The following is a 10,982-nucleotide window of genomic DNA, read 5'->3' as shown; positions in this document are numbered from 1 at the left end:
CTGCTCTTGAGTTGGTCAGTGGTGCAGATACTCAGTGTCTGGACTGGGCAAGCTGCCTGCTCCTCACAGCTCAAATTCCCTGAGCATCTGGAGGGTGAGTAAACTCACAGGGGTGATATGGGGGGCTGGAGAAGGGGGTTTCCACACATCAGCATCCCCTGGAGCAGTTTTGTCCCTTGGCAACTCCACTGCTTACACAGCAACTCCCAGGGATACCTGCCTGCTGCTGCTCCAATAGATAGCAGGAGGACTTTAACTGGGTTTTCTTCTTAGGTCTGCAGAGTGCTAAACCTGCTTTTTGGTTTTGTGAGTCAGGTTTGTGATTATTTTATTACTGTTGTTTTCCTATTTGCAACTTCAGGTGGAATCATAAAGAAATCCAACTATTATCCATGACTCCAATCCCAATCCACAAAGCATTACCAACAGGAAGATTTTCTGGATTTAGACCCAAAAGCAAAGGGTAGATTCACAATTTGAATATTGGAAGAGTTTTCCAGGTTTGGAAAGCTTTGAAAACATCCCATTCCTGAAATGAAACACGCTGTGACCAAACACAACCAGCTGCTTCTTTGCATCAGCACTTAGTGCTGACTTTGACTGCCAGAGGTATTGGGAGCCTGATTTTGGTTTATAACCAGTGATTTACATTATCCCACTTGGAATTTTTTCCACAATGAACTGCTGGGTGTATAGTAAGTGTCCTAAACAGAGGGACCAGAGGACCAGAGCCTGGTCCTACAGCAGGTTCCTGGTGTCTGGCTGTCCCTCTCCACCACAGGGCGTGGGAGATGAGCTAATTCACGAGTGGTCCCACACTGACACGGTGTCAGGAGCACTGCCCTTCCCAGTGGTTCTGCTCTAGTCAGAGCTGTGTGATACACACCCCAAACACAGAAATGCGATGCTGCAGGCACGTTTACACAGCCTCAAAATCGCACCTAATAAGGGTGAGACCGCCAGGAAACTCAACAGGAAACCGAAGAGCACAACAACTTCCAGAAAACAAAAACCTGTCCCTTTTCTTGGAACGTCTTTGTTTTTCAGAGCATGGAAAGAATGAGGATTAAGCAGCCGATGTCTCTTTAACGACCTGTCAAAGGGTCTTGAGCAACACGGAGAGGCTGCTGAGTGTTTGGTAAGAACAGTTTATAGAAGGTCTTTCCAGGCATTTGCACAAATAAAGCTCCATTAAATTGCTTGCCAAGCTGAAGCCTCCTTTGGGTGAGCAAAGCAAGGAGAATTCAGGGGAATCAGAGAAGCTGGGGGAGACCAGCAAAAGAAAAGGTGAGGAGGTGTTTCTCCCTCACTTTCTGTGGCGTTGCTCCCTAAGCACAAGTTCCTGTTGAAGGGCTGGAGGTTGTGTCACTGTCACTCCGTAAAAGGCCAAAGCTTAGAGACAGTCCCAGTGCTGGCTGGGGACCTTTCCTGCTCGGAGAGAACACAACCTGATCACAGAGTCTGATCTCGGACCTTGCACGTCATCTCTTGGATTTCCTCGAACTGAGTTTTCCTTGAACTGATTCTCATCTGAACCCGAGCACATCAGCTGAAAAAAACCCCCTTCCTGTCCTGATGATGGCATTTCTAGAGGTGAAGAACACGGCACACAACCCGAAATATTGTTTCCAGTGGTTAACTCCCTCCGCTACGAAAAAGGTGTTTATTTTCCATCGCACACTCATATCTGGCTTTGATTTTTAGACACTGAGTTTTACTGAATCTTCATCAGCTACTGTGACATCGAAGTTGCATTTTCTAGACGTGCATTTTTTAGCACATGGCTCTGCCTTTTTTATTTTTTTAATTTTATTTTGTTGGTTTTTTGGTTTTGTTTTTGGTTTTTTTTTTTTAAAGAAATCTAGTTTGAGTTCTTGAACTCAGGACTCACAAGATCAGAAGGATTCTCCAAACTGTCTCCCCTTCAGACACAGTTGGTGCACTCAAGGAACCAGAGGGAACCTGGGACACTGTTGTGCCTCGTGCTGTACAAATGCTGACTGTGCCCAAGGACAAACCGAGGAGATGTGGCAGGAGATGTGTCACTGTAGCACTCAGGACATGACAGGAGCTGGGCTTTTCCCCAGTTTTTTGGCAGGTGACACAGTGAGGAAAAGCCTTATAGGAGGACATGAGGTGTAGAAAAGAAAAAGAACATTTATGTGTTCATCCTGTGCTCACAATAAGTGAGGTATGGAAGAAGGTGATGAGGAAAAGCTGGAGACAGGCTGCAGTTCAACATGGAGAAGAAAAGCTTTGGGGTGACCTGATTGTGGCCTTCCAAGACCTGAAGGAGCTGACAGGAAAGATGAAGAGAGACTATTTAGGAGGGCCTGGAGTGACAGGACAAGGGGGAATGGCTTCAAACTGACAGAGGGCAGGGTTAGAGTAAATATTAGTTAAAAAAATTCTTCCCTATGAGGGTGGGGAGGCCCTGGCACAGGTTGCCCAGAAGACCTTTGGCTGCCCCTGGATCCCTGGAAGTGTCCAAGGCCAGGTTGGACTGGGCTTGGAGCAACCTGGGCTAGTGGAAGGTGTCCCTGCCCATGGCATGGGTTGGAACAAGATAATCTTTAAGATCCTTTCCAACCCTGGCCATTCTATGATTCTGGGATTATGCACAACGGTGCTAGAAAGAAACATCCTCATGGTCAAAGTTTCTTTTTCCCCATCCCATTTTTTTTCCACAGGCTTTGTAGTTTTACACAAAATTGTCTCAAAATGCACAGTTTATGATGTCCAACTTCCCAGCTGTCTCTGTATCAGTGTTCTGTCCTCTCTGTTACCCTCCTTGATGATTATCAGCTCTCAGAAATATTACACGAGACTGAGTTTTCCACATCAGGCTTTTTTACCTCCTGAGAGAGAAATTCCAGGAAGAATTTCTTCCTGGAAAGGGTGGTCAGGCATTGGAAGGGGCTGCCCAGGGAGGTGGTGGAGTTCCCATCCCTGGAGGTGTCCAAGGAAGGACTGGACATGGCACTCAGTGCTCTGGGCGGGGGGACAAGGTGGGGATCAGTCAGAGGTTGTCTTGGTGATCTTGGAGGTGTTTTCCAACATTAAATGATTCTGTTGCTTTGAGAATCCAAAGGCAGGTTTTTATGTGAGAAAAGGGGCTTCAGGGAGAACCTGGAGAGGGACACCTCTGTTTCTAAATTAGCAGGAACAGATTTCATAGGTTATGTCCTTCTGCTGTGCCATGGTTGGTGTGGCGTGAACTCAGGAACAGATTTCCTGATGCCCACAGGACCTTCCTTAGGGACAAATTTTGGAGATCCACGTGGCTATATCCCAGGGAAAAGCCAGTTTGTCTTAGAGCTTTGTGCACTCTCTGAGATGGTCTCTTCTGCCATGCCCAGAAGTCTGGTTTCGAGGCTCAAATATTATTTTTACAATATTTCTGAGAATTTATTGTGTTTCATCACAACGTGTTTCATTTCAGGAATGGGATGTTTTCAAAACTTTCCAAACCTGGAAAATACTTCAAATATTCACAACTGTGAATCTACCCTTGTCTTTGGATCCAAATCCAAAAAAAAATCCTGTTGGTAATGCTTTGTGTATTGGGATTGGAGTCATGGATAATAATTGGATTTCTTCATGATTCCACCTGAAGATGCAAATAGGAAAACAACAGTTATAAAATAATCACAAACCTGACTCACAAAGCTAAAAACCAGATTTAGCACTCTGCAGACCTAAGAAGAAAACCCAATTAAAGTCCTCCTGCTACCTGTTGAGATCTTGTGGATTGTACACAGTTGCTTGTTTCCTTTTTAAATAAGCAAGCAACCAAAGAACAGACTACTTCCCTAAATGAGGTTTTTCAGTGTTTGTTTGTCTTTCTCCATAGAAATTCAGGCCTTGTCCAGACTTGGAACCTGTAATAATGACTGATGCTGCATCATGAGAGAGGAGAAGGATGGACAGAGCCAAGGAACAGATATCAGGACTTCCATGGGTTGAGCTGCACTGCCTTGGTTTAATTTGCCTTTTCCACTAATATGAAAGATAATTTACATTAGAGCTGAAGACATGATGATGCAAGTAGGATTTTTTTTTTCTGCATAAATATCATATTAAAATGTAAGATTCAAAGTGCTTTGTATCTTGCAAGCACAAACACCACATCTCCAGCAAGGAAAATATCTAAACCACCTTATCTTGGTTTTCATGTACTCCTAAGCCATTCTAATGAAAGGGTGATAAATATCAAACATTCTTTGTTTAAAATGCCAGAATTAAAACTTGTTTGTTTGTTTGTTTTGATGGTTTTCCCCCACCCCCCAAATACGCAGTTTCCTTTTGATAAAACCTTTCATTCATAAAGTATGTGATGTTCTTGTTTTCAGTTCTCGTTTCAGGCCAAACCAGGGAGGGACAGAAATACTGAAATGAAAAAGCAGATCTTTCAGTAGAACATTCTGAAACATAAGACTGCAAATATGCCCCCTACATGTTTTTTTTTATTGTTGTTGTTGGTTTTTTTTCCCCAGCTGAAACAGAGACAAGTCTGGCTCAGATCTGAATCATCTCAACCGACTTGTACATACATTTTCTGCCAGATAAATATTTAACCAAGGAAGGTGTCCAGCTATCAAAGCATCTTCCCTGAGAGTGCTAGCCAGGTTGCATTAAAAAAACCCTAAAATTCAGAGCCTGACACTGCAGGTAAGAAGAAAGTAACCTTAAAGTGATTAAAAACCTTCAAAAAGTTATAAGTACTCGTGCCACTGTAGAACCCCCAGCAAGGTTTTCTGTGTGCTGACACACATGGTTGCTCAAGAGCTGAGCACTTGTTCCTGCCATGCAGGAACCTGCCAAAGCCAAAATAGCAGGGGCATTTACACATAGAGTGATGTAATCTTCTCCCACATTTTGCAAATGTGGTTGCATGTTGCAAACCTCCCTGGTTTTTAATAGTAAAGCAGCGACGTCGAGTCCGTGCCGCAACGCTGAACCTCCTTCCAGCAGCTCTGCTGGCGTTTCCTAACTCGGTGGAGAACTCTGTGTTCGCAGAGCTGTCACCCATGACTTCATCCTGCTGCAGCTTTCAGTTCCTCTATTTAATTTTTGCAGGCAGAGCTGACCAGCACTGCCCTTCTCCTCCTGCAACGGGTGGTGGCTTCACGGCCAGCCCTGAGAGCAAAGGGAGCCGTGCCGAGGGTTGTCCCATCCACAGCCAAAACCTCGTGTGTCCCACAGAGGCAGAACAGGGCAAAGTATCTACAGGGACACCTCATGTGCCTTTTCATGTTGTTCTCCTGTTCTGGGGATGAGAGGAAAGCTGGAACTGTTTTATCTTTGCAGTTCTCTATGCGGGAAAATGAATCAGAAGAGCAACAGTCCTCTGTGCCTTCCCCTGGAGTCATTTAAGCCGTTCTGGGAGCAGAGTTACTCCAGAGTGCAAGTCCCACTTGATATCTAAGCCTTGTTTTACATGCTGACTGTTCCCCTCCCTGCAGACAGACCCATGAACGTGGCTTTGCATGGTCCTGGGAGAGCTCTGGGATGATGGAGCAGCTGAAAGCAAAGCCTGCCCCCTCTTCTCCTGCACCAGCTTGCCAGGAAGGGCAGGAGGGAGCTGGGAATGATAACGTGCCCTGGGTGTTTCCTGGATGGTGCCACTGGAGCTGCTCTGATTTATAGCCAGGCCAAAGGGGCTGCTGAGAAGCAGCTCCCTCATTTCTCTTGCCGCCCACACACAGGAACAAGGAACAATGAGGATCATGACCTGCTTTCCACTCACATTCCTGGCCCTTTCCATGTTGTCCAGAAGTGGGAATAAAAAAACATTGTGGGAAATGAGAAGTCAAGTGGTGGAGACGAGGGCAGGGAAAGTGTTTGCTGGGCTGCAGTGGTGAGGCAGAAGCCACGTTCCCCCTTTTCCCTGCCTTGTTTGGGGGTTTGCAGATCCTCAACAGGCTGGATGGGGGAGTCTGGGCTACCTGGTGACATAAAACCAAAGCAAAGAGCAATTTGAGACTCACAGAATCAATAGAATAGTTTGGGTTGGGAGGGACCTTAAAGATCATAGACTCACAGAATCATAGAATCACAGAATCAGCTGGGTTGGAAGGGACCTCAGAGGTCATCAAGTCCAACTCTTGATCCAACACCACTGCTGTTCCCAGCCCATGGCACTGATGCCACATCCAGTCTTATCTTAAAAACCTCCAGGGACAGAGAATCCACCACTTTCCTGGGCAGCCCATTCCAATACCTGATTACCCTTCCTGTAAGGAATTTCTTCCTAATATCCAACCTATCCTCCCCTGGAAGAGCTTAAGACCCAGCCCTCTTGTCTTACTGATCTCTGCCTGGGAAAAGAGACCAACCCCCACCTGGCTCCCCCCTCCTGTCAGGGAGCTGCAGAGAGTGAGGAGGTCTCCCCTGAGCCTCCTCTTCTCCAGGCTGAGCCCCCCCAGCTCCCTCAGCCTCTCCTCACAGCACTTGTGCTCCAGTCCCTTCCCCAGCCTTGTTGCTCTTCTCTGGACCTGCTCCATCAGCCAGTCCCACCCCCTGCCATGGGCAGGGACACCTTCCACCAGCCCAGGTTGCTCCAAGACATATTCAACCCATCCTTGGACATTTCCATGGATCCAGGGGCAACCACAGCTTCTCTGGGCAACCTGTGCAGGGTCTCACCACCCCCACAGTAGAGAATTTTTTTCCTAATCTCTGATCTAACCCTGCTGTTTTTCAGTTTGAAGCCATTCCCCCTTGTCCTGTCACTCCAGGCTCTTAAATGGTCTGCTCCATCTTTGCTGTAAGTTCCCTTCAGACTCATCTATCTGTGCAGACCCCTCATTCTGACTTTAGTGCTGGTCCTCTCCTGCCTTGCAGACACAGTTCCAGATCAGCAGCCCCACAGCTGGTACAGCTCCCAGTGCCATTCCAGGCCTCACAGGACCCTCTGTGAGTCATCTGGGTCAGCATTTCCTTCCCACTGAGGAGGTGCCAAGGCACAGCTCTGATGGACTTGCTGTCTCAGAACAGCAAACTTCCCTAGTGCAGTTGGGTGAAGGCAATGTCAGAAGATGGGTGGCCACTGCCAACATCTGTCCTTGTTGCTGTGCCATGACCCTGGGGTGAGAGAATCATGGAATCATTGGATGGTTTGGGTTGGAAGGGACATTAAAGATCATCCAGTTCCAACTCCCTGCCATGGGCAGGGACACCTTCCACTAGCCCAGGTTGCTCAGAGCCCCATCCAGCCTGGCCTTGGACACTTCCAGGGTGTCAGAGGGAAGGATGAGTTGGGCCTTTATGAACAAAAGACTGAGACATACAATAAGTGAGGCTGGCTGGGATCTCCAGTGCCACTCCCTGCTGCAAGCAAGGCCAACTTAGAGGTGACATGAGATGGATAAGGAGGCAAAGCTGGTGATGGGAACTAGGCATTGCTGTAAGGTGAGAAAGGGGGAAAGAGGCTGTAAAACCAAAACTGGACAAACCCTAGAGGGTTTGGGTTGGGCAGGTGTCATAAATGGCTCCTGCTGATCCCCTGCAACTTCATTAGGGAGAAGCCAGTCCCTGCAGTGAAGAAACTGCAGGAATGCAGCTGCAGTGGCCAGTTCCTTTTCTGAGCCTCATTTGAGCTCTATTTCTGGGGAGCCCCTGACAGAAAGAGCTGGGGGAGCTTCCACCCAACCTCACCTCTGCTGCTGCAGCAGAGACCTGCAAGAGCAGCAGAATCTCACCCAGATCTCCTCTGCAAATCCCTCCCAAGCAGAGGGAATGCAGGGACAGTAATTGGCATGGAGCAGCAGCTCGGCTGTGCTAGTGATGGGGGACACAGTGGGAGATATTAAGGGGCTGCTGTTAAGGTACTACTAATAATTTTCAGAATCATTTCCCTTCCTATCCTTCCCCTGACGGCCTGAAACTGCTGTGGGTCCTTTTAAAGCCATTCTGCCTGCTAACAGTTTATTGTTTTATTTGATAGGTTGCTCAGGGATAGCTAGGCACCTCCTGTGCTTTATTTCCCCCTCCCTTCAGATAGTGAGAGCATTTCAATACTTCTCGGAGAAAAATGGATGTAATAAAACATGAACATCTCTGCAGTGAAAGCTTTGCCCTGGGAGGCCGTTCTGGGCTGGCTTTTCCGGTTGCTGGGCTCTGCAGAGAGTTGGCAGCACCACCAGCACTCCTGCTTCTGGCAAATATCTCCTTCCTTTAACCAGTGGAAAGGTTTGTTCGTTTAAGGATGGGAAGATGGAGCATATATGGACCTCTGTGGTCTGTCCACTGATGGGGTTTTTTTGGAGTGAGTCACTGCACAGGGCTGGCCTGGGTAGAGTCACATGATGATGGTCAGAGTTGCCCAAGCCCCGGAGTTAACACTGACAAGGGTCATTTCATAGAACCACAGCATGCTGTGGGTTGGAAGGGACCTTAAAAATCATCTAGTTCCAAACCCCTGTCATGGGCAGGGACACCTTCCACTAGACCAGGTTACCAGCCTGGCCTTGGACACTTCCAGGGATCCAGGGGCAGCCACAGCTTCTCTGGGCAACCTGTGCCTGGGCCTCACCACCCTCAGAGGGAAGACTTTTTCCTAATATCTAGTCTAACCCTGCCCTCCTTCAGTTTAAGGTAATTTCCCCTTGTCCTATCACCCCATGCCCTTGTGAAAAGCCCCTCTCCAGCCTTCTTGTAGCCCCTTTGGGTGCTCTCAGATTTTCCTGGAGCCTTCTCTTCTCCAGGCTGAACACCTCCAGCTCTCCCAGCCTGCCTCCACAGCAGAGATGCTCCAGCCCTGGGATCAACTCAGTGGCCTCCTCTGGACTCGTTCCAACAGGACCACATCTTTCCTTGTGTTGGAGGCCCCAGACCAGGATACAGAACAGAGTCCCAACCTGCAGTTTGGGACTGTAGCCTTCAAGGTTTGGAAAACATCCAGCAAGACCACCACTGGGGACTGAGCACCCTGGAGAAGTGTGGTGGCTGTGACTGAGCAGCAAACCAAATAGCATGGGTGAAGACCTCCATGGGAAATTTATGAGCTCAAGGCTGGAGCTGCTCAAGGCTGGGAAGAGCAGCGGGGACTGGCTTCACTGGGGCTCCTTCCTAGCAGGAATCTCCTTCCCTTTCCTTCCCTCTCAGTCACGGGATGAGGACTCAGTCACAGCACTGGGCTGTAGCTGGGGATTTTAGAGATTGCTCAACTCTGTGTGATGAAAAGTGTCCATGCTCATGGAAGAGAGGAGAAGGGATCTGTGAATCCTGGAAGGCACTGCCTGTGGAAAAGATGCATCCCAAGCCTTTGGATCCTGGCAAAGCCCCTCTAGAAGAAAGTGGAATTTTCCCTGCACAAATAACAATAGTTATATTTGTTTAAAAGAGAAGGAAAAAAGAAGTTGGGAAGGCAGCAGACTCCTGATGAGGAAGAAAAGGAGCCTTATGCAGGGGACATTGGGGACACTGTTCCCAACCAGTTCATCCTTAGACAGAGACTGTCCCCACTGGCTCGAGCTGCAGGGTGGGAAACATGGGAGAAGGGGGTTTGGGACTCAGTCCTGACTTCAGGAGGAGACTTGTGTTCTTGGCATCTCCCAGGGGCTGGCATTCAAGATGGGGAAAAACAAACAAACAGGTCTGTTCAAAGGCACGTAGGAGGAATGATATTTCTTTTGGAAGAAATTTTGCAGGGCAAAAAGCAACCTGTGAGGGAAAGAAAGCTCCCTGTGAATGGGAGGGAGCTACATGGGAGAACTGCATCTGCCAGATTGTTCTTTGCCTTCTGTCAGGGGAAAAAAAAAATAAAAAGAAAGAAAATTAGAAAAGGAAAAAGAAGTTTGGTTCAAGATACATCAGGTCAAAGAGAGGCAGCCGAGTAGAAACAGGTTTCTTTAGCTTAATAATCATAAAATCATGCAATGATTTGGGTAGGAAGGGACCTTAAAGATCATGTAGTTCCACCCCCCCTGCCATGGGCAGGGACACCTTCCACTAACCCAGGTTCAAACACCCAGCTGAAGGAGAGGAGGAATTACAGTCACTGCACTTAAGACTGAGTTTTAACCTGCAAGCATTTCATGGGAAACACTTTCCTTCTTTCTTGCACTTCACTCAGATAGTCAAGGTGTGAGATGGGTGCTGGAAACCCTCCTGTGGCAGAGCAATCCCACCCTGGACACCACCATGGTGAGGGAGTTGTACACGGAGCAGGCCAGGAGCTGCTGCTCCACCCCTGTCCCCCTTGGCCATTCCTCAGGGGGATGAGCCCAGCCCTGGTTTTCCCAGAAAGGAAAAGCATGTGCAGATGTTTCATTACACTTCTCATACTGGTTAATCATTATATTTTGTTGAGTTCATCATAACTGCCAGGAGAAGTAGAGGCAGAAGGAAGAAAATGGTGGGTTCTGATGCTTCTTTCCCAGCCCACAGAATTATCTTAAAACTCTCTTATTCATAACCAAGAGTTACCACTTGAAAATCTCAATTTGCACAGAGCAAATCAAGCTGCCATTGGCCAACCTATTCTAATTATTTTTAATAACTTGCCTTATTGTATGGCTTCACACTGCACATCACATGGCACACACTGCACATGAGATCCTGGAGATCTTTCCCAGAGACTGTGAGCTCCTGACTGAATTTTTCTGTTCTTCTTGGTTACAGGGACACCTTTTATTCCCCCTTTAGCCTTTGGAGCATTCATGTGGCTGGCATATGAACCCTGCTGCAGTCACATGGTGGTGTGAACACAGAGGGTTCAACTCCACACAGAGCAGAAGAGAAACACGAGACACAAGATAAACTGCGACAACCGAGATCTGGCCATGTGAACTCGGACACTGGTTTTTAGTTCTTGCTTCCCTTTCGGTTACAAGAGGCTTTTTGAGCAAAAACTACAAGAAGATCCAGTGTCTGGTTGGCATTTATAAAGCACTTTCTCTGGGACAGATGCTGTGTTTCCATATTGTACGACTGCTGCTGGTCTGGTTCGTTGCCAGATGTTGTCCCACTGCACAAGA

Source organism: Manacus vitellinus, unplaced genomic scaffold (assembly GCF_001715985.3).
Source record: "Manacus vitellinus isolate BGI_N305 unplaced genomic scaffold, ASM171598v3 scaffold_108_pilon, whole genome shotgun sequence".
In the NCBI taxonomy this organism is placed as follows: Eukaryota; Metazoa; Chordata; class Aves; order Passeriformes; family Pipridae; genus Manacus; species Manacus vitellinus.
Note: the sequence above shows the minus strand (reverse complement) of the source record.